The sequence below is a fragment of the Polypterus senegalus genome, chromosome 4 (genome assembly GCF_016835505.1).
Source record: "Polypterus senegalus isolate Bchr_013 chromosome 4, ASM1683550v1, whole genome shotgun sequence".
Taxonomy (NCBI): Eukaryota; Metazoa; Chordata; class Cladistia; order Polypteriformes; family Polypteridae; genus Polypterus; species Polypterus senegalus.
Window position 1 is genome coordinate 76,373,802 of NC_053157.1, and position 25,615 is coordinate 76,399,416.

A 25,615-nucleotide genomic window follows, 5' to 3' on the forward strand; every position below is an offset into this window, starting at 1 on the left:
GTGGGCTATAAAAGGAACTGACAGACACCACTGAAGCGCCAGAGTCGGGATGAGGAGGAGGAGGAGGATGACGATGAAGATGAAGATGAATAAGAAGAAGACAAAACTGCCTGAGATGAGTGAAGGAAGAGGAGTTATTTTTGGGGTTATTTTTTTGGTGTTTTGGGACTGTGTTGGGCCTGTGGGACACAGGGAAGCCGTGATCATGAATCATCAAAGTATACTGGTGGTTTACAGTACTATAACAGATATATATATATATATATATATATATATATATATATATATATATATATATAAAACAGATGCTATATAAATTACAGGGGAGTTGTAATTACATATATATACAAATAAAATTATTAATAAGAATACATTTTAAAAAAATGCCTTAAGCTCAGGGTATAAACACAAATGAAGGGGTTTTACTATTCTTACCAAAGTGAAAAAAGTAAAATATATTTAACAAAAGAGAAAAACAACAGAGAAAACGCTCTAAAAGGCAATAGATGAACAAGTCCATCCATCCATCCATTATCCAACCTGCTATAAACTAACTATGGGGTCACGGGGGTCTGCTGGAACCAATCCCAGCCAACATAGAGCGCAAGGCAGTAAACAAACCCTGGGCAGGGCGCCACCCACCGCAGGGCTAGATGAACAAGTCTCAAAACAATATCAAAAATCAGAATCCAATAAATAAGCAAGAGACTCCAGACCCAGTAAAACAACAGTAGAGTTCACTGTTCTGGGTGCATGTCATCTTTGTAAGTACTTTTTTAATATTTTCTGGTTTACAAAGGATTTTTTCTTGTCTTTGGTTTCTGATTTTTGCTTTAGAAATTAGTCTTGTTAGGTATTTTGGCAGAAAGCTTTTTTACCTTTTCTTGTCACATTTGTTCACCTTTTCTTGATAGAAATAAATTCTTTATTTACCTTTGTCTTCTCAGACCACAGGTTTGCATTTATCCTCCCTCTTGAAAGACATGTCTGAGTATTTTGAGAGTTTTAAAGTTTGAAAATCCTGAGTCCCACGTTGTGCATGTACAGGGTTTGAAGTAAACCTTTTGAGTTTGGGGTCAGGCTGCATGGGGTGAGACTTATTTTTTGGTTCAGACAGTGTAAGTCCTGGTCTGGCTGGTGGTATTCCGATGCTTTTTCACCTTTTTTTTGTCATTGTGTTCTCTGTTAATTTTGGCCCAGACTCAGATATTTTTAACTACCTGTTTGTATAGTTGTATCCTGATTTTTTTCACATTTATTCTTGTCTTCTCACAGGGTAAATTGACACTACTTAACCTAAAATGCATGCCTTTACACTTGTGGGAGGCAACAGTGCTCACACTATGCAACTCTGCTACCCTTTTTCAATATCAACTGATACCTTAATGTATGTAAATGAAGAGATGACAAAAAACAAACTTTCAAAATTTCAATATCTAAAAAAATGAAACCATTTTTTACCATGGAAATATAGTTTGGTTGTAAGAAACTAAAGGATCAGCTTGTGTAAAAGAATTCTCTCAGTTCATTATGTAGCTTATTAGCTTACTTCTTACATGTCTGAATTCGTGTAGCATATCTCTGCTTAAAGGATAGACAGAGAGGACAACTGGGTGGCTGTGTAGCTTATTACACAAACAAAAGCATCAATGTGGTAAAACCATACTGGTTATTATTTGCCTTCAGAGGTGAGAAAAAATGATAGTAGCAGCCTCTTTTGTTCTTTATTCATTGGTTTTCTGTTAGTGTTTCTACTGATGCTTTCTACAGATACAGAAGAGTGAAAAATGACACTGCTTAATCTATTTTAATTTTGCATTTAACATTGATCTTTTAGCACATTCTACTTAAAAAGATACTTCAGAGACACATAGAAACATTTCAATGTTTTTTAGTTGTTATCTTAACAACATATCAAAAATAAAAATTGAATGCGTTGAAGAGCACATCCTAAATCATATCCAAAGTCTGATTATGCTCAGTATGTCAGTAATAACATTGACTTTCAAAACAAATCCTTTAAATACAAAAGTGGAGGATGACACCACAGTTAAAAATACAAAAAATGGCCATTTAATGCTGTCAAAAAACTATTTTAGCCAGTAACTTGACTGTGCTTTGGCTCTCCTGAAAGAATAGATAGCCAGATATTTGCTTTCCTCGTTGCCATTATGGTTCTGTTATGTAAAATTTTACATTATTTTCCATTTGGCTGTTGCACAAAAAAGCATCACATTCGGTAAATATGCCAAATTATAATTAAAACTGAGCAATAACAAGTTGTATCTGAATAGTCTCATATAGGAGCAGATGGGACACATTATATTTTCATGTGTTTCAACACAGCGGAATATCTCTTGGGCGAAGTTTCTGGCAGTGCTAACTTCCTATAATTTTAAGAACTGTCCTATTTTCACTTGAATGCTATTTTTACAAGTAGCTTCAGGGGCAATTTAAGAACAAAATATCTTACTGGCACCAAGAGGTATGGGAAAGCTAAAAGTTCAAGGAAGGAAGAAATGGAATAGACATTATAAAGCAATTGATGATGTGGCTCTTTGCTCACAACAGAAAGAAAGAGCTAATGCTGAAAAGAAAGTTTTTGAGTCAGGGTCAGTCAATGACAGCAATGCAGCCATCTACCTGAAGTAATAATTCATTTCAAGTTTGATATACAGTAAATCTTTTGTCCTAAGTACTGGTGTTTTGTGGAATATATTCATCTCAAATTTATGAAAAATTAGCACATTCACAAAGAACTATTTGGATTAAAATTAGAACAGGCAGTAACATTTACTAAGAAAAAAACAAGAGCATTATTACAGAAATTATTGCGATTAAGTGGTACTTTGCTTTGGGTTTCGGTTTTTGTGTGGAGCTTGCAAGCTCACACCTTGGATATGCATGTTAATGACTCTAGATGTGGCTTTTTGTAAACATTTAATACAAAGATTGGCTTTTTTGTTTAAGAAAGGTCCCCTCTTTGCAAATCTCTGAAACCATGTACTACACGAGATAAATCATTGAACGATAGAAATATTTAATGTTGTGTATGTATCTTGTATTGTTCATTAGCATTTACATTTAATAGTTCTTAGAATGTGCACTTTTAACATTTGTTTTCATCAAATCAGTTTTTCTCTTTGAAAAGACAATGAAGAGTTTACCCAATACACAATATTTCAAAGCTGAGGAAAAATAACGGTGCATAAGTCTAACATAAGTCTTTTAAATCTTCATTTTGTTAGGTAGGGATTGTGTATATATTACTGCAATACTGTTTAAAAAAGAAGCAATGAGATGTTAAATTAATTCAAAGGTCCTCAAATCCCATTCTAGTCATTTTAAAGGTCACATCTCAATACTTTTTTCTTTACTATTGTGTACTTAACCCCTTTACATAAATCTGACATCAAGACAATGCCTCAAGCCAGGTTCCAGGTGGATTTATCAATGCATAAAATGCAGACTGGAACAAGGATTTAAAGATGAGAGGAGCATGCTTATTATATCTGCTAGCATGATTTCAATCATACTTTAAGTCAAGTGTATGGATCTCTCTATTACTGTTTCATTTAAATTCATGTAAATTTTGCACAACATGATGATAGACTATTTTGCTGCTGTTCTTCATTTGCAAATCTTTGCAGGAGCTCTGAGCCTGTCTTCTGTGAAGAAGGGTATAAAAGAATAGAATAGAATATTGCTAATCAAACAGTGCTTATTTTATGAATATAATTTAGCTGTGAGTAAATAGTTAATATCTATTATACATTTTTTATTACAGTTGTGTGCTAATTACATTTTTGTTTATCAATGAAGAAGATTATAAGGTAAGTATGTACACTGAGATATACCAACAAATAAGCAGACAGCACACTTTAAGTTGAGCCAGGCAGGCAGATCTTCACATAACATATAATAACCAGACATGGATAATTAAGAAGCCATGATGCAAAGATCATTAATTAAATAGAATAAGAAATAACATTTATAATGCTCAAACTCCATTACAGGGTCATGGGGGAAGAAACATCTGGTATAAAGCAGAAACCAAGAGCTGGGCTCGGTCTATACTTGTATATATACCAACCCAAGGCCCATATAGAGTCACAATTATTTATTGGGATTATGGGAAGATTGTTGAAGTAAATTAAGGAAAGACCATGCATATACAGGAAAAATGGTCACACTCCATGCACATAACATAGACATTCAGGATTTATATGTCTGTGCTGGATGAGCAAGACAGAAGTGTTAACCACTGTTCCACTTTACCAGTAAAACTGAAACATTTGTGAAATTGTTATGAGTGCTCAAAAAAGAATATAAGAGATTGTAATCACTTAGCACATGAAGTGTAGAGACAGCTATGTTCTCTTTCAGTGTTCTATCCAGTCAGGAGGCTTCAAACAGTAGTTGGATGGTAATGGTGTAGTATTATAAAATGATTAAGTTTTGAAAACCTTGCAGTATTTCTAGCAATTTCAAAGCTTAAGATGTTATGTATTAATAATTCCTCTTTTAAACTCAATTTTTTCTGCAGCTTTTTTATAATCAAACTCACTTGGACCTAGTTCCTCCAGAGAAATCAGCATGATATTAAATTATTTAGAGTGTTCTGATTTATGCGCTTCCTCAAACAGGTTTTTATTCCTTTTAGTGCAGAAAAAAACTTTTTCACACTGAGCTATGTGCACATATATGACCTACCCAACAGCAACTAGTTTTGCCTAATTCAGAAAGGACACTTTTAACTCAGATATTGTTGGTAATTTTAAGTATGTTTGTTTGGAGCTAGAGTTTTATTTGACTGTCGTTTAATAATTATTATGCATCTGTCAATTCTTGTTTAGTACAGCCATAGTTTAACACTGCAGGACTGATAACTTTACCAACAGTAAAATTGCTCCTTATACACAAGCAGCAACCCATACAGACCCCAATGCACATTTAGTACTAAGAATGCGTACAAATAACAGAGTGTCAGAGTAGCCATTTTTTCATTTCTGATTAGTTAAAAATAAAATCAAATTCCAAAAGCTAAATATTTAAAGACAACAGATATAGTAAAGTTAACAATCATTCCAGATAGGTTTCCAAGTAAGAGGACAAATGCTATGTAACCCTCCTTACTAGAATGCAAATGGAAGTTGCTTTCAAAGTTCCTTAAATCTTATATTCAACAGCATATACATTATAATATCAAGGGTGAAAATAACCAAACAGGTTCAAGTTCTCCAGTTTTTATGTCATCTGGACTGAAGAGCAGACAACTGTTCCACAAGTTGGAAAATTCTTAAAATAGTTTCCAATCAGTCAATGAATAAATTGTTTCTATTCCTTGTCCTTTGTCAGTATGTCATTGTACTTTTAGATGAAACGTATTCCTCTTTCAGCTGTGTCTTTCACTACTGTCACATGTGCCAACAGTTCATAAAATTCATTGAGGATCAGATTATCTGTCCACTGTACAAATTGTTTCTTGAGAAATAACTGAGAGCTTTCTTTGCATTTTTCCATAAGGACATCATGTTACCAGATCCTCTGACTTCAGCTATTGAGATGCATTTATTAACTTAAGACAGGGGTGTCTGTCTCCAGTCCTGGTGGGCCACAGTGGCTACAAGTTTTCATTCTAACCATCTTCTTAATTACTGAGCCCTTTTTGCTGCTGATTGACTTGTTTTGCCTTAGTTTGAATTGATGTGAATCAGACACTTTAGTTCTTTTTCCTTAATGGGCAGCCAAACAATAATAAGACACAAAACAAGCTGTCACACGACCAGCTAACATAAAAATAAAGAAAGGCGAAGGTCTCTGTCATGTTGGTCCGCTCAGGTCACCAAAACATTTTGATAGTGAAAAAAACAGAAAATCAACAGTCTGCAATGGCAGAATGAGAGCAGCAACAAGTCATGATATAAAAAGTAAGAATAAAAAGTAACTTCTTGGTGCTTTTAATGTATTCCTGTGTCTGTCTGTTGCGGTTAAAGGGAGGCAACAGTGACCCCTTATAATGCAATAAATAAAGGAAGGACAGTCATTTTTTTCACTAAAACTTGGCATATAACTTCTCATATATGATAGAAATTGTTTGTGTCAAATTGAAACATTTTTTTACTGAAAAATCAATGGCAACATATTAAAAAAACATAGACATTGTAATTTTTGTCACATCTGTCACATCTGAGGTGTTCCTAGACATGTCAGCTGTTCCTGTGAAAAGTTTCATGTTGAGAAATAAATAGTTACAGCATTTGGCACCTGGCAGGGATGACCAAAATATAAATATAAATAATATTACATAATATAAAATATTATATAAAATATAAATAATTTTTCACCTATATATATATATATATATATCCATCCATCCATTTTCTAACCCGCTGAATCCAAACACAGGGTCACGGGGGTCTGCTGGAGCCAATCCCAGCCAACACAGGGCACAAGGCAGGAACCAATCCTGGGCAGGGTGCCAACCCACTACAGGACACACACAAACACACCCACACACCAAGCACACACTAGGGCCAATTTAGAATCGCCAATCCACCTAACCTGCATGTCTTTGGATTGTGGGAGGAAACCAGAGCGCCCGGAGGAAACCCACGCAGACACGGGAGAACATGCAAACTCCACGCAGGGAGGACCCGGAAGCGAACCGGCCCCTAACTGCGAGGCAGCAGCGCTACCACTGCGCCACCGTGCCCCATATATATATATATATATATATATATATATATATATATATATATATATATATATATATATATATATATATATATATATATATATATATATATATATATATATATATATATATATATATATATATATATATATATATATATACTGTATACCCCTCCTTGAACCGTCACCTTATCGTGGTGGAGGGGTTTGCGTGTCCCAATGATCCTAGGAGCTATGTTGTCCGGGGCTTTATGCCCCTGTTAGGGCCACCCAAGGCAAACTGGTCCTAGGTGAGGGATGAGACAAAGAGTGGTTCAAAAACTCTGGACAACGTTTTCCCTTGCCCGGACGCAGGTCACCGGGGCCCCCCTCTGGAGCCAGGCCTGGAGGTGGGGCTCGATGGCGAGCGCCTGGTAGCCGGGCCTGCACCCATGGGGCTCGGCCGGGCACAGCCCGAAGAGGTAACGTGAGTCCTCCTTCTCATAGGCTCACCACCTATGGGAGGAGCCAAGAAGGTCAGGTGCAGTGTGAGTTGGGTGGTGACCGAAGGCGGGGACCTTGGTGGTCTGATCCTCGGCTACAGAAACTGGCTCTTGGGATGTGGAATGTCACCTTTCTGATGGGGAAAGAGCCTGAGCTAGTGCGCGAGGTCGTGAGGTTCCGGCTAGATACAGTCGGACTCACCTCGACGCACAGCTGAGACTCTGGAACCAATCTCCTTGAGAGGGGCTGGACTCTACCACTCTGGAGTTGCCCCCGGTGAGAGGCGCCGAGCAAGTGTGGGCATAATTATTGCCCCCCGACTTGGAGCCTGTGCATTGGGGTTTACCCCGGTGGACGAGAGGGTGGCCTCCCATGTTGTTTGTGCGTATGCGCCGAACAGCAGTTTGGAGTATCCACTTTTTTGGAGTCTCTGGAGGGGGTGCTAGAGGGCGTGCCTTCTGGGGACTCCCTCGTTCTGCTGAAAATGGCGTTTGTGTCCCTCGGGGAATCCTGTGGGGGGTGCTATGGGAGTATGGGGTACCGGACCCCCTGATAAGAGCTGTTCAGTCCCTGTATAACTGGTGTCAGATCTTGGTCCGAATTGCCAGCAGTAAGTCGAGCCCGTTTCCAGTGAGAGCTGGACTCCGCCAGGGCTGCCCTTTGTCACTGATTCTGTTCATAATTTTCATGGACTCATGATTGGGTCACTGCTTTTTGCAGATGATGTTGTCCTGTTTGCTTCATCAGGCCGTGATCTTCAGCTCTCTCTGGAACAGTCCGCAGCTGAGTGTGAAGCAGCTGGGATGAGAATCAGCACCTCCAAATCCGAGACCATGGTCCTCAGCCGGAAAAGGGTGGAGTTCCCCCTCAGGGTTGGGGGAGAGATCCTGCCCCAAGTGGAGGAGTTCAAGTATCTCAGGGTCTTGTTCACAAGTGAGGGAAGAATGGACCGTGAGATCGACAGGCAGATTGGTGCGGCATCCGCAGTGATGCGGGCTCTGCATCGATCTGACATGGTGAAAAAAGAGCTGAGCCGTAAAGCAAAGCTCTCAATTTACCAGTCGATCTACGTTCCTACCCTCACCTATGGTCATGAGCTATGGGTAGTGACCGAAAGAACGAGATCGCGAATACAAGCGGCTGAAATGAGTTTCCTCCGCAGGGTGTCTGGGCTTTCCCTTAAAGATAGGGTGAGAAGCTCAGTCATCCTGGAGGGGCTCAGAGTAGAGCTGCTACTCCTCCGCATCGAGAGGAGTCAGATGAGGTGGCTCGGGCATCTGATCAGGATGCCTCCTGGACGCCTCCCTGGTGAGGTGTTCCGGGCACATCCAACCGGGAGGAGGCCCCAGGACACGCTGGAGGGACTATGTCTCCTGGCTGGCCTGGGAACGCCTTGGGATTCTCCCGGAAGAGCTGGAAGAAGTGGCTGGGGAGAGGGAAGTCTGGGCCTCTCTGCTTAAGCTGCTGCCCCCGACCCGACCCCGGATAAGCGGAAGAGGATGGATGGATATATATATATAGTATATATATATATATATATATATATATATATATATACACACATACATATTTTAATTGAATATCATATACACCCCACATTACCCCAAAACAAAAAAATAAAGTTTGCTTATTTTTGTTTAATTCTCTTATTTTTGGCGGTATCCTTTTTTCAGACGTGGGCATTTTATATATCATTGGAAATGTCGCAGTCTCAACTATAAAATGGCATAATGCTTGTGATGCCAAGAACCATTGAGCCAGAGGAACCCAACTGGAACTGCCAGATCGTTGATGCAGAGTGGTCATACTCCCCAGCTCTTTAATGGTGACCATCTCACTAACGCTTCATCCCATGGTGAGGAGCTTGGGCTAGTTTTATTCATCAGAGGCTGCTGTAAATTTTGATATATAAAATGTCTATATTTGCCGTTGTTTTGTGAAGTTATATATGACACTACACAAAAATTCTGTCTCCTATGTGGGCATGAGAGGTTGATTTGCATGCTTTTATTCAAAGATGACCGTATTGGGTGTTGTTTGAAACATCACAATCTCAGCTATATAAGGGTGTGAGGTTTGAGATGGTATGACCCACTGAGCAAGGGTCAACAATGCCAGAAACGTCAGATGGTAGGTACCAGCCTCTTCCACCATATTGTTGCATTATGTTAGATTTCTAGGCACTACTTCAACGCAGAGACACATGCAAGGGCATATTTGAAGCAGAATCTGCTGCAAGTACTGATATGTTACTTGAATATTTTTTGCTGCAGTTTTGTGAAGTTATATGCACAAACATGTGACAATCACTTGAATAGTTTAGCATTTTTCCAGTTTTTGGCCCATGGTGGGCATCTGTTTGTTCAAAACAACTGCTGAAGGCATCACTTGAAATCTATTGGTTGTGACTTTTCGACTGATGTATAACAGTTGGGTATTCTTTGTTCAGAATAATTATAGGCTGGTTTTAATTTTTGTTGGTGATGATGTATTAAATTTCAAATATATAATTTCACGCCAAATTAAAAGTCAACTGTACATACTGTAACTACCATATATACTCACATATAAGTCGGGTCTTGAAACCTGAAAAATCAATCATAAAATCAGACCCCAACTTATACACCCATTCAAATATCCATACCTCCATCCATTATCCAACCTGTATATCCTAACTACAGGGTCACGGGGGTCTGCTGGAGCCAGTCTCAGCCAACATAAGGTGCAAGGCAGGAAACAAACCCCAGACAGGGCGCCAGCCCACCGCAGGGCACACACACACACACACACACACAGACACACACCAAGCACATACTAGGGACAATTTAGAATCGCAATCCACCTAACCTGCATGTCTTTGGACTGTGGGAGTAAACTGGAGCACCTGCAAACTCCACGCAGGGAGGACCCAGGAAGCAAACACGGGTATCCTAAATGCGAGGCAGCAGAGCTACCACTGTGCTGTTCAAATATGCGACATTTAATCTTTTTTTTTACCAACTATTTTTGGTACTTCAACAACATTTAATTTAAAACCAGCTTCATATTTTCTTCTGATTGAATGCTTCATCGTAGACAAGGGATGCTCTTATGATAAAGGTGTATGTGAGATACAAAAAACACAAATCAGTGCAAACATCGCTTTGGAAAAGTTTGGGTATTACCATGTGGTCACGTAGGCATAATAGAGAGACAGAGAGAGGTTAGGAGCATGCGCTGATACAGCACACTGCCGCACCCACATAGAAAAAAAAAGCAGTGTGCACCATGGTTCTCTCTCAGGTGGGCGTTAGCATATCATAATCCCTTATACCAACAGCGTGAGTTTTCCTCATTTAACTTCTACGACTGACATTATAAAATACCAGAAATTATACTGTAAAATCAAGTCCTGACATATCCATGGGTGAACTTATCCACGAGTATACACGGTATACGATCACTATAATGTATGTAGTGAGTACCCGTGACTTTCAGACGAGGCATTGCTTATGCTTATGTGTGGCATAATTCAACTGTATGGTGTTATAAAAGGTGTTTTAAAATATTTTTTGAACCATTGTAGGCTCGGTACTGGGCCACTTAGAGTTTAAGATGGCCAAAAATAACCCTTGTGGAGAAATGATTCTGCAGATATCAAATCTTTGCATTGGTCTGTGGAGCAACTTAATGATGTCTAATAATAATATCTGTCTAGTGCCGCACTCTCCCTACTCCTCTAGTATACACAACTCGCCATCTTTAACTCATCTGCCAGCCACACTGTTTCAGCTATGCCTGACTGTTGATTGCCCGTAGCTTACTATGCAGATTAATTCAAACACACTAAAAAAAGATGTTCAATTAAGAATCAAATTGAGAAACAAACTCAACACTGAGTTACTCAACATGGCCTACACCATGCACACCACATTCATAAAACAGTATCCGTCCATTTTCCATTTCACTTATTTCTGTTTATGGCCACAAGAGAGCATGGACTTGTCCTGAATGAATTACATACAAATATGGTTGCATTCAGTGAGTGAAAAAAATCCCTTCTTAGCTTCATATGTAAATTTTACCCCTGACATGATTCTTAAGCAGGGTAATTTCTGAATCATTTAAATATTACAACAGCAACATGCCACCATCCAATCTTTCCCTTTCTCTTACTTTTCACTTTCCTGTATGTTCATCCTGAAAATATCAATCTTGAAATAAATCAATATATTCTACTGTTGCCATTTAATATGTGAACAAACAAGCTATCAATAAAAATAACTGTCACACAGGAAAAGAGAACAATGCTTGACATGTACATGTATTGTTATATTACAGTGACTGGTTAATGAAAAACAACCAAATGTGCTTGAAAACTGTTTGGATTGATGGAGCAATTCCAGTAGGATGTCACAAGAGCTACAAGTTTCCTGCCACTTAGTGAGTATGAATCACTCACTGACTGTGTAAGAATGTTTTAATTATAGTACATTTGGACATGCTACAAAATGTAAATGTAAATGTGCTAAATTATCATACAAATGCAATCATTACCATACATCTGGCAATGCAGTCCCTCCTCAGTCATTAAGCTTCCTTTATTTTCCTAATCTACACACTAATCTACTTTATTTACAAACAGATCCATTCATTTTACTTTGATATTCATCTCTTTCTTCTATGTAATTCAAGAAAAACAAAAAAAAAATTGCAATATTGAATAGTTTTACGTGTGAAATTCTATGTTGTGTTTGACTGATGACATGACTTTTTAGTAGTCATAAGACTTCCATGTTAAATGGCTGTGCTAATTTAAGATCAGACATGATGGTACAATAAAAGAAATGTAAAATATGTGAAACATAATTACAGTTCAGCTTAAACTATACTTAAGATGCTGATCCATATTTTCATAAGTCTTTATCTATTTTGTGGGTGACACTGTTTGGCAACACAGTTACCTTTAAATCAATAACCAAGCACACCCAACTTAACTTTATGGAAATATAAAGATGTTGGGAGTGCTTGGCCAAATATCTTGGTGCTTTTCTTATTGAATGATAGGCTGAAGGATGCTGCTTGTTCTTTCTCTATCCCATATGAGTTGTTTGAAGCCATGTGTGGCTTCCAGCATCAGCTAAAACTTGTGTTAGAGAAAAGAAAGACAACACATTACTTGAAACAACAATACATTTTTGGTGTATTATTATATTGTTTTTGTCTTGTTCTCTTCCACATTTCTAACATTTTGACCTCATCAGGTCTTGCAAAAAATAACAAGTCCTACAATCACCTGATACCCACTTTTTGTGGATTTCTGATGGGGTACCCATCTCATTTCTGTGTAGTTTTTGTATTGGTATTGGGTTTTTAAATTTACAACCCTAATTCATCTTCCCTATAGCCTTTACAATCCAACTCCTATGGCTCATTTTCCCTAATCTTTGTGCAGTGTTTTTTTTAACCACCAAACAGTTTTGTTTGGTTTCCTAGGTACAGTAAAATATGAACGAAAAATAATGAGCTTCATTAATGAGCCCCATTCAACTTGTACCATACAGTGTTTCTGCTATAAAGAAAATTTAAAGGTGGGGTACTGCTGCAAAGAAAAAAAAAAAATCTACTACGGCTGTTACAAAAGTATAGAAATTATGAAAATGTATTATTAGTTTCCCAGACAGTGTGTAATGTGTTTCGAAATTCATGATGTGAAAAATGTACATGTCAGGATGGCTCTTCTATAAGTCCTCTATAAGTTGGTCTTCATGGTTAAGTAACATTTGTGCTGGTGCTCCACGTTCATGTTTTTATTTCTTCAGTGACACATGACTACAAATCAAAATTAGTCTTTAGTAATTATCAATTATTATTATTATAATTACAAAATTAGTAATTAGCAATTACTTTATGAAATCATGAAATACAGCCCATATACACAGAAGGGTAGTTTTATTTAATTAATCTGTTTTCAGCAGAGGACTTCTGAAGCTCTGTTAGAGTGACCAAAGGGTTCTTGGTCACTTCCTTCACCAAGGCCCTTTCTCACTAGTTACTTTGTCTTGTCAAAAACCCAACTCTAGGATGAGTCCTGCTGGTTTCTGCCATTTCATAATTATTGAGGCCATGGTGCTCCTGGGGACAGTCAAAGATTTAGTTTAATACCTTTTGTCTTGATCTATGCCTCGCCAGTATTTGATCCCAGATATCTGCAGACACTTCCTTTACTTCATGTCTAGGTTTTTGCCCTGACATGCAGTGTGAATTGTGGGACCTTATATACAGAGGTGTGCGCCTTTTTAAACTGACTGCCACAGGTGGACTCCAATCAAGTTCTCAAGGATAATTAGAGCAAACAGGATGCACCTTATCCACAACAGTATGAATATTTGTATAAATGAAAAATTAAATTTTTAATAAATTTGCAGACTTTTCTTAAAATATGTTTTCAATTTGTTGTTATGAATTATTGAACATCGATTAATGGGTAAAATAGACAAATTTATCAATTTAAAATTAAATGTAATTAAATATACCGAAAGTGAAGGGGTCTGAATACTTTCTAAATGCACTTTACTTTCAGTAAGGGCTGTCAATTTCTTTTTTTTTGTTGTGCTCAGATATCAACAGAACCAAAACTTTGTCATGACAAGTGCTTTCATGAGGCTGTTCAAAAACGACTACTATACAATTTTAAGTCATTGGTGCCATTTTTTTTCACTTAACCTGAGGTTTACAATATACTACATGATTTGTTTTTAACAGAATTCCTCTGCAAGTTTATCTATCCATCCATTATCCAACCCGCTATATCCTAACTACAGGGTCATGGGGGTCTGCTGGAGCCAATCCTAGCCAACACAGGGCGCAAGGCAGGAAACAAACGCCGGGCAGGGTGCCAGCCCACTGCAGTATGCAAGTTTATTTCATTGTTTATCCTAACTTTGCTCTTGAGGCACCCATTAAGGCAGCAGGGATGCATTTATTGTACATGACATGTGTTTGTAGGAACAATGAAGAAACATGCTGCGACTTATTATTACAATAAACTAGCATACTTCATATAGGCTTTTCAATGTTTTTGGTTAAAAAGTGAAACTTATGTTTGCAAACCTTCTCACCTACAAAGAATGAATGTCATTAGAATATGCAGATGCATTTAACTCACTGAACGTAGATTCTGTGCATTGTCATATCTATGGCTTTAATCTAAATTTATTCAGAGAAACTAATTTTTAATTGAAACCTCCCTTTCACGATTATTTCCTTGTTATTTATTATCTGTTAACTTATGCATTTTTATTAAACTGTTGTTTATTCTTAAAAAATAATAATATTTTTTACAATGTAACTTTTAATGGAAAATATCATGCAACCAAAACAGTGATATTTTTCTAGGGGAAATGAAACCATTTGTTATTTCTGTAAACCTACACTAAGAGAATTATTCTAAGAACTTTATAATTATTGCAGTTTTACACTTACCACGGTTGTATCTAGAAACATACAAATATTGCAGTACACAATCAAAGACAGCTATATGCTGCTGTGTACAACTACTCTGTCATATTCCATCTGTAGTAAACTGACAGTATTCTGCCAAATGAACTGATCTTTCTTTAAACAGGTGATGAGAGCTGCATACTGTGTATGTACCTGCCTTGCAGAATAAAAAAGCATGTACAAATATTATATTCTAATTCATAGCTCAAAAACACACATGAAATTATATTCAGTATTAGGCAAGTATTGCTGTTATTAAATCTTCTTATTTAAAGAAAATAACATGAAATATGTTCCTTACATAACTGAATAAGGTTATTTACTAGATGATTTGTTACCATGTTAATTACTTGAGGAATTATTACAAATAATATCTTTTTTTATCCAGCCCATTTCCTTAACGTAGTTATGAGGAACCACAATCTATCCCAGTATTACTGTATGCAAGGCAGGACTCCCAGTCTTAAATGGGATGCTAGTCTATCACTAGGGAGGAAGACACACACACTGTTGCACACAGGACCAATTTAAATGAAAATTCATACAAAAATTCCAAGCAGATGGTGACTGGGCTAGTGAGGCAGCCGAGCGAATCACTGTTTCACTAGTAGGTAACTTCTTTATATTCCATTCAGTTGCAGAATTCTACACGGCATAAAATGCATAAACAAAAAAAATCTTAAATGGGAGTTGTTTTGCTTTTATTTAACAAAAATATCTGCCAATGGCGTAAGCAAAATTTACTTGACATGATTTATTAAAGTAAGCTAGAACGTCATAAATACAAATTTTTGGAGAAGTCAATAATTTTTACAATAAAGAAAACAAGATTTAATGTCCTGATATAAATACTTTTCACTTGTTTAGATTTCATTTTTTGCAGTAATACATCAAAGCTCCTGGCAGCTTTCTAGTACCCTACTGGGTTAATAATGTTGTCAAAATAAATATACAGTACAGTGTGATATACACACAATGTATGAACTACTACTTGCTGTATCCCAGAGAGGACTTTCATTTACAATAAAAGAGTCTCTATTCGGCTTGTGGAAACTCTCATAACTTAGCAGTTCATGAGAAGCATGGCCTAGACTTTTATGTAACGAGATCAAAAGAACCAAGCATGAGGGAATTAATATTTGCTTTTTATTTCGTAATATTGCTCTACATTTTACAAAAGTTTAACAAAACTCAAAAATCTAACTTGCAAATGCCATCATTTACAGATCTGTTTGAGAGGTCAGAAATCTCTAAACTTCCTAAAGTTGCTTGTCACTCCTGGACTGAATAAATTAACATTATTAAAGGCATATTTTGTCCCCCTTAGAGTTTCTTTCTAACTCTTTTTTAGTTCTCTTCTGAAAGAGTCTTCTGCTACTAAAGTCTCTGTTGCTATGCTGCTCTCATGCTTCTAACATTTATAATGATATTTGAAACTACTTTGCAGTTGCCACTGCTCCAACTTTCTAGCTAAGAGGTTGAAAATGTGTGCTAGTGCCTCCACTTTAATAATGATATTCTAACCTATATTGTTTTAAACGTATTAAGCTTCATGTCCCAGTAGCATCTATTAATCAATTTAGCTTTTACTGCTGAATCTACATAAGTGATCTCACCTGCTTTAAAAAATAACTTTACTAAACCCTTTTTTGTATACAAAAATGGCACCCTTGTGAATTTCAAAAGCTAAAAAAAGATGAAATATTTTGCTTTCTAATCTTAGGGTCAATTATATACTCTAATGACAGTAATTTATCAACTTACTCTCATGTTTTTGGTTGCCAGGAATAAATAACTTTCCTTGAATCGTTGTAAGGTGGTACATGGTTGGAGTTTTATACCCCACGGTGCATTAAATACCAAGAATATACACAGCCGTTTAATAGTTTGGGGTAACCCAGAAATTGATAAGTTTTTGCTGGAAATTGATATTTTTCTATTATCAAGATACCATTAAATTGGTTTAAAATATAATCAAGGCATTACTACTGTTTATCTTCTTTCTTCTTCTTTCAGCTGCTCCCATTAGGGGTTGCCACAGCAGATCATCTTGTTCCATATCTTCCTGTCCTCTGCATTCTGTTACACCCATCACCTGCATGTCCTCTCTCACCACATCCATAAGCCTTCACTTAGGCCTTCCTCTTTTCCTCTTACCTGGTAGCTCTATTCTTAACATTCTTCTCCCTATATACTCAGCATGTCTCCTCTGCACATGTCCAAACCAATGCAATCTCGCCTCTCTGACTTTGTCTCCCAACCGTCGAACTTGACCTGACCCTCTAATGTACTTGTTTCTAATCCTATCCATCCTTGTCATACCCAATGCAAATCTCAGCATCTTTAACTCTGCTACCTCCAGCTCTGTCTCCTGCTTTCTGGTCAGTGCCACTGTCTCCACCTCATATAACATAGCTGGTCTCACTACCGTCCTGTAGACCTTCCCTTTCACTCTTGCTGATACCCATTTGTCACAAATTACTTCTGTCACTCTTCTCCACCCATTCCACCCTGCCCGCACTCTCTTTTTCACCTCTCTTCCACCATCCCAATTACTCTGTACTGTTGATCCCAAGTATTTAAACTCATCCACCTTCGCCAACTCTACTCCCTGCATCCTCACCATTCCACTGACCTCCCTCTCAGTTACACACATGTATTCTGTCTTGTTCCTACTGAACTTCATTCCTCTCCTCTCTAGAGCATATCTCCACCTCTCCAGGGTCTCCTCAACCTGCTCCCTACTATCGCTACAGATCACAGTGTCATCAGCAAACATCATAGTCCACGGGGACTCCTGTCTAATCTCATCTGTCAACCTGTCCATCACCATTGCAAATAAGAAAGGGCTCAGAGCCAACCCCTGATGTAATCCCACCTCCACCTTGAATGCATCTGTCACTCCTACCACAGATCTCACCAGTGTCACATTTCCCTCGTACATATCCTGTACAATTCTTACGTACTTCTCTGCCACTCCCGACTTCTTCATACAATACCACAGCTCCTTTCGAGGCACCCTGTCATATGCTTTTTTCAGGTCCACAAAGACGCAATTCCTTCTAGCCTTTTCTATACTTCTCCATCAAGAAGGGCTATACTACTGTTTATAATGACTATTATTGCTTGAAATTACTGAATCAATAATTCACATATGGCTGCTACGACCCATTTTCAACAGAGGTTTGTTCAGCATCCTAATGGTAAACAGCTGTAGCTTATTCTCAATTTGTCATGCTAATTGTTTATTGCAAAAACCTTTAGAATCACATTGAACCTGCTGAATCCTGTTGTTCTGTTCACTTGGTTTGAAAGGTTCTGGCATTCCTAAAGTTTAGTTTTGGGTACAGAAATAGGCACAATGAGACAGCTTTCTCAAGAAACATGTCAGTCTATTGTTTGTTTTTTCTTTTTGAGTAATGAAGGTTATTCTGTGTGACAGATTGCCAAGAAACTGATGATTTCATACAAAGGTGTCTTTCACTGTACTGATGTAACGAGGAGTGAAGCAGAAGGAAAAGGCCCAAATGGGCAGCTGCATAAGAGGATAAGAACATCAGAATGTGTAGATTGAGAAACAAATGCCTTGCAGGTCTGCAATTGACTTCTTCTTTAAACACACTCCAGATACTAATGTCATCTGAATTAAGGATATGCTGGTAGAGTTGGCCATTAGAACACTGAAAGAATTGTTTCTGAAAATGGGGCTTTGCAGCCTCATGTGAATAATAAATTCAAAATCAGTCATTTCAAATAGTATTAATGCTTTGGCTATATTTGTAAATCGATTTAACATTTAATTCAATGATATTATGATATTAAAAGTTCTCAACTGCTATCAAAAACAAGAAAATGTCTGGGTGATTTCACATTTTTGAATGGTAGTGTACCTACATTAGCCAAAAAGTCAAATGCTGAATTAGATGTCTTATCTGTCTTTTCCTCTTAGATTGGAGTTAGAGAGGGCTCTTAATATAACCCATAATAATGGCGGACATCCTCTTGATTTGCCTGTTCCTCAATGTCCTGGGAGCTGTATGTTTGGGCAGTGCAGATAAGCAATTTTAGCATTGGCAGTAAAAGAGACTCAAGCTTTTCTCTCTGAGTTAATGTCACTCACTGCACATTGTATCAAAATACAATCTATAGCTAAAAATGTGTGGTTACACCTTATTTTCCTGATGCGGCTTTATAAATACACTGAAACTAACCACATATTGTTTATTATTGTAATGCATCTGATTGTAATTAACTTGTAACAATATAATGGTCCAGGGAATAGCCATAGTATTCCAAATACCATAACTGCTTTAGCGTTGTTACTCTCACTGCACCTTCTTCTTCTTCTTTCAGCTGCTCCCGTTAGGAGTGGCCACAGTGGATCATCTTTTTCCATATTACTCTCACTGCACCACTCGGAGTATTTATATCACTGTATCTGAGTGGGGAATCACAGCAGCAGCTGATCGGAAAGAGAATTATCAGTATACAGTATCAATCACACGCTGTCTCAGCCACGGCAAAACGTTTCAAAGCCTTTCCTGTACAGACCTTGCGGTTCAGAAACAGTTTCATCCCAAGAACTTTAAACGCACTCAATCAATTGCTCCATGTAGAGCTGTTTGTACTTATAAGTACAATCACCCCACTGTAATCTTGCACTACAGTTATAATATTACACAACCTGGGTCACTTTATAAAGCCCGTATTTACATATGATGAAGATATCATTTTTAAGATGAAGTGCAGCAAAATATGTTTATGATATTATTCAGATAAAACTTTAACTTCATTTAAATAATCTATATTCTTCACGGGGACTGGCATGAAGGATAGAATAATTAAACATGTACTACGAAGATATTTCAATGTTCCTTAAACGTTTTGAAGAATCGGCGCTCTAAGCTTACAGATGGCTTAATGTCTATTACAGAGCTCATTGTGTGGCGATCGGTTACTTGGAGAAAGAAAAGCAAGGACTGCAGGGGCGGCCACACCAATATATATTGAATATAAAACAGAAAGAGAAAATAACGACACAGCTAAAAACACAGTGTCAAATTTGGATAAAAGTTAAATGCCTGTGTCATGAGCACGAGGCGGCTATTTAGTGTCCACAACGGACGTGGCCATCCACCGTAATGAAGATACCATATTGACATTGGTGGGCGAAGGGGCCACCGATTCTTTCTATGCCCAGGGCCGTCACAAGCCTAGAGCCGCCCATGAGTACTGCTGCAATAAATAATTTCATTGAAGGTCGTGCACAATCACTGCGCCGTGAAACCTATGTTTAATAACGTGCTTTAACTCCTATCATCATGAAAATGATATCACGTATACATCTCAGCATTTTAGTTATTCAGAGAGCTGGAATATCACGAATGTAATGGATTCTGTGTCCAGTCGGAGGAAGAGAGCTGGTTTAAGAAGTGAGTAGTGATTCACACACATAAAGCACATAGAAGATCACATACAAAACAAAGCATTTAACGTGTTACTTTACTTCAATGACAAACTAAACAACATGATTAAAGTGGAAATTTTGAGATTGAAGTTGACATTTAGTGCTTTTTCCCCACTGTGTGCCTTTTTTTTCTCTGTACCCTTATAAGCTCTCATATGACACTCAGATGGTGGGCTACGACTCACCTTTTCACGGCGACTTTAATATCTGACAACTTCTTTTTTATTTCCGGTACTGTGCAACTTTGTGAACATGAGCTTTCAAGTTTATCCAACATGCTATGTCACTTGATCAACTTCCTTTTGTTGATTATACCATGGTTTAAATAAACAAATAGTATGTTTTTCCTTTGCCTCCACTTGGTATTCGCTGAAATTCTTATATTTTCCCCTGTGCTTTTCCCATTGTCTTTTCACAGAAGGCTGAGCTTAAGGGCAATTTATATTGATTTGCATATTCAAAGAGACGTAATTCTTGGAGAAGTTGGGGCGGGACAGAAGGTGGGTGCACAAGCGTTACTTTTCACGCTGACCGGGATTTATGGAGCAGAAGAACGAGGAAGTTGGAGTACACACAGATTCCTGCATCTTGATTTTTCTGCGCGTAAGCACATTTCGGTTTTTATGCCTATGTCATGTCATAGTGTGAATTCTACGCACGGCGTTATGCATGAGGCCCCAGTTGTTTTGGCTCATTTTGTGTCTCATTATTGTTTGGCTGCTAATTAAGGAAAAAAATAATTAAGGGGTCTGAGTCTTCAAGAGCAAGTCAAATAAAATGAATTCAAAAGAAGTTAATTAGGAGCAAAAACAGGTCACTAATTAATAAAAGGGTTAGAATAAAAACCTACAGTCACTGGGGCCCTCCAGGACCGGAGCTGGGGACCACTGGCTTAGAGGATTCTTGAAGATGATCTGTCCATTCTTAGAGTACTTCTGTGCGGGAATGGAAATTTCTCTCCAAGTAGTGTTCTGTTCTTGCTTATCGCCTGGTAGGGCAGGCAGCCCTGGTAAGCTCTTACAGTTTTCCTGTTTTAAAGTTTGAAGAATGCAAGTGCTATTCATAAAAAAGCATGTCAGGCAGTGGAGCGGGAAGATGGGCAGTGACAAATGCAGAAAATGAAGCTAAAGTAGTATGAAATGGTGTTCACTCTAAAAGGTATTGTAAGAAATAGGGGCGGTTTGCTAGGACCTAAGCACATCAAGCAAAATTGCTCAGTTTCCCATTTTAAGTGAGTTAATGTAGGATTTGAGGGGCATCAGCATTCAGTGACCTAAGGAGTTAGAGCAAATCACAGACTCCAAAGCATGTAACCACCATAGATCAAAAGCAAGGATGCAAATGTGAGAGAGGGGAGGTGGAGATTCAGGCCAAGTGAATTATTATATTTATTTACAGCACCTACTAAAAATTAAGTAATATAACATTGAGGGAATTCATAGTTTTCTCGCAAATCTGCAGGGTTGTTGTTAAAAAAATGAAAGAGTTTACTAGCTAATCTCGGGTAATCACAAATAATACTCATATTGTTTTCTATAGATAAACTGACATTAATTTACACCTAATAATCCATCATCTAAAAATAAAAAGATTGGGTTTAGCAACCTTTGCCATTTTATTTCAAATTTGAAACCAGGCTTTTTGTTAATCAAATAACTCATTCATTTTTATTTATTTAACGTTCCACACCTACTGTATACTTTTGTTTTCAGGGGTCGCAGTGAAATGTGGTCTTTACTGGTAATAATAATTCCAGCTTTTACTTTATAATTACATGTGCTCTTGATTCATTTAAATACCTTTATTGGAAAAACACACAATTTCTTCTGGATTTCACTATGTTTGCAACTAGTTTGCTATTTTGGGGAAATACCAATTCCACAGCAATTTTGAAATAATTATTTTTCTCAAATGAAAATATTAGTATGACAATAAAGGAGCAAATAATGCAGTAACAACATCAGGATTATGCAAGATAGAAAAGCTGGAAGTAAATTGAGGAAAAATAAAGAAATTACATTCTCATTAACAAAGCTACAAGACAATGCCTCCCTACACAAAATTAAAGTCGCAATATTACTGCTGGGAAAAATAATGAATAATTATCACCATATACATTGTAATAATCAGATAATATATTTGGTTTAATGTATAAAAGGTGAACGCAGTATAATGGTACTTTACATTAACCTTTTGAATAAAGTACCAATTAAACAAAGGTCCATTAAACCATTTTCTAATAAACACACACATACGCTGAACCAAAGCATTACATTATACTGATTTGGGAAAATGATCAGTATATTTCTTTAGCATCCAGCCTTTTGTAACAGTAAATGACTTTACAGCTAATGTGCTGTATCATTAACAAAATGGCAAAGATGTTTTGATGGAAGTTTAAGGTCTTACACTCTTGTTGCAGTGTAACAAGATTTAATGTATTCATGGAATCATTTTTTTAAATTTCTTTAACCACTTCAATCATTATTGTTTTCAACTTGAATGTTTCCAAAACAGATCTTCTTAATGACATTTTAATTTTAAATTAACTTTTAATTACACTGCATAATTCAGATGTAGTGTCTCTTTAATGTACATTGCTTCAAGAGCTAATTTTTGTGCTGTGTTAGTTGAACCATATGAAAGACACATTAATACAAAACTCCTCACCAATAAAATATGTTAGATTATATATATATAAAAATGGAGTATACAGTATACCTTGCAGTGCATGCCCAGCTGTATATGTGGGACAAATATCTAAAAGATTTGTAACATGTATGCAAGAACATCACAATGCTGTCAGAAGGAGGGACCCATGGTCTCTGATATAAGCAAATACAAGTTCAACTGGGCACACGTTTACCTAGAACACTGTGCAAGTAAGATTCAGGGCAAAAGAACATCCAAATAATATAAAAGACTTTAAGACCAATAACCTCCAAGCACCATCTTATTAATCCACCCACACCTACCTCCTCACCCCATTTGCTATATATTGCCTTTGATTCCTGTATGTCTAATCATTTTCCTCTAGGTTTTGAAAGCTCAAGAATAAAAAAGACTATTTTCAGATATATAATTAATTTTCTCCCTATGTGGATTTCTAGCTATAAATATGGATATCGTATTATAGACCTCGCATCTATATATATATATATATATATATTGTGAACATTGCCCCGGACACAGACCGGCTGACACGCTCATGTCACCAAACACACATTTATTTCTCATCTCTATTTACAACAGTCCATGCTCACCAATCCCCAATACCCCTCAGTCCAGGCCAATCCAATGCCTTTTCTCTTTCTTCTTCTCTTCTTCAGGCCGCCTCCTGCCTTCTCCAGACCTTGTCCATTCTTCCACCTGACTCTTGTCCCTTCTGCAGGGAGCCGGCCCCTTAAGCACCCGGATGTGCTCCAGCTGCGGAAGTGCTGAGGTCTAGGGTCTTCCTGGTATTGGGGTCCCCCTGGCGGTAACCCCGTGTCCCTACAGGGTCGAGCTTCCCAGCTATTTACCCGAGGCCTCCAGGGCGGTCGCCCCCTCGAGGTCTGGAGGAGGCACTAATCCCCAATACCCCTCAGTCCAGTCTGAAAACACAATGCTTTCTCTCTTTCTCTTCTCTTCTTCAAACCGCCTCCTGCCTCCTCCAGAGACCTTGTCCAACTTTTCCACCCGACTCTTGTCCCTTCTGCAGGGAGGCGGCCCCTTTAAATAAGCACCCGGATGCACTCCGGGTGTCCCCGTTTTCTCTTCCACCCAGCACTTCCTGGTGTGGTGGAAGTGCTGAGGTCTAGGGTCTTCTTGGTATTGGGATCCCCCTGGCGGTAACCCCGGGTCCCTATAGGGTCGAGCTTCCCAGCTCTTTACCCGCGGCCCCCAGGGTGGTCGCCCCCTTGAGGTCTGGAAGAGGCACCATCCCTCCTCCTGTCTTCTCGGGCGTCCCGGCTGGGTACCACCTCCATCCGGGTGTGACTATATATATATATATATATATATATATAGTGAAAAGCATGCCCCTTGACACAGACAGGCAGACACCAGAAAGTCCAAAATGCACACTTTTATTAATACACAGCAGCACAATGCCAACAGTCCTCTCCCCTCCTCACAAGCTTCATTTCTTTTCTCCCAACTCCGGCTCAGCTTCTTGAGGGAGATGGGCTCTTTTATAATGACCCGGATAGGCTCCAGGTGCTCCGTCTAACGTCACTTCCGGGTGTGGCGGAACTGCTGCCATCGAAGGTTCCAACCATGTCCAGGCGCACCCTGGTGGTAACTCCTTCTTTGCAGAGGGTTGAGCTTCATCGCTCCGTGACCCCCATGCATTCCAGGAAGGCTGCCCACCTGCGCTCCACGGAAAATATTGTCCCATTTCTGGTCCCCTGCTTGTTCCGGTGTCCTAGCGGGGACATATCCCTGGGAATCTTTGACTATATATATATATATATATTGTCACACACGCGCGAATAGGAGACCGCGGACAGACCTTAACACGCTTCAGAAGACGTTCGCCGGCAGGGAGTGGCGGGTACTAACCTTTCTCCTTTGCTTTCTTCCAGGAAAAAAGACGCTCCGCCACCATAAGCCTCATTTGCCCTCAACACGTTCCGCCCTTCCTCCGCCATTGTTCCTGACGTCATTAATCCCATCTTCCCTCACGGTTCCTTCCCAGCATTCTTCCACTTCCGGCTCCTCCTACATAAAATGGCCACCGACGCCATCTTCGGCATCGCGCATATGAACTGTTGTGTTTATATTTTGACCTATTATTTTTTTGATTAATTGTGGATTGTCTGCAATATACGGGGCCGGAAAACCCCAAACCTTTATGCTGCTTGTTGTTGCATCTTTTACATTTACAATATATATATATATATATAATATATATTCGCATTTAAGTTCTCCCATGGATAAGTCTGGACTTGATTTTACCATATAATTTCCCGTATTTTATAATGTCGGTCGTATAAGTCAAATGTGGATAACTCGCGCTATTGGTCCAAGAGATTATGATATGCTAACGTCCACCTGAGAGAGTAACCACGGGGCACTCTGCCTTTTTTTTCTTATGTATTGTGCCTACATGATCACACGGTAATACCTGAACTATTCTGAAGCGACATTTGCACTGTTTAGTGTTTTTTGTATCTCACACCCTTATACACCTTTATCATAAGATCATCCCTTATCTGTGATGGAGCATTTGATCAAAAGAAAATATGAAGCTGGTTTTAAATTAAAAGTAATTGAAGTGGCGAAAGAAACTGGTAACTGCACTGCTGCAGCAAAATTCAATGTGTTTGAGAAATATATATAGAAGTATATATATTCTGATATGTTTGATACTGAATGTTTGTTATACTGTGCAGTACATTTGGGTTCTCTAATCATTTGTTCATTGAACATTTGTCTCATTATAGTTGACTTATCTGGACTTCCTTCATTTAAACCTCTGTACTAAACAAGATAGTGTTGGCCCAT

The 25,615-nt window shown here is 38.2% G+C and overlaps 1 protein-coding gene across 1 annotated transcript in view; it reads right to left on the minus strand.

Moving 5' to 3' along the window:
* Positions 1-25,615, minus strand: part of LOC120527469 (zeta-sarcoglycan) — a 1,186,696-nt gene that overhangs the window by 234,777 nt on the left and 926,304 nt on the right. The window lies entirely within an intron of this gene.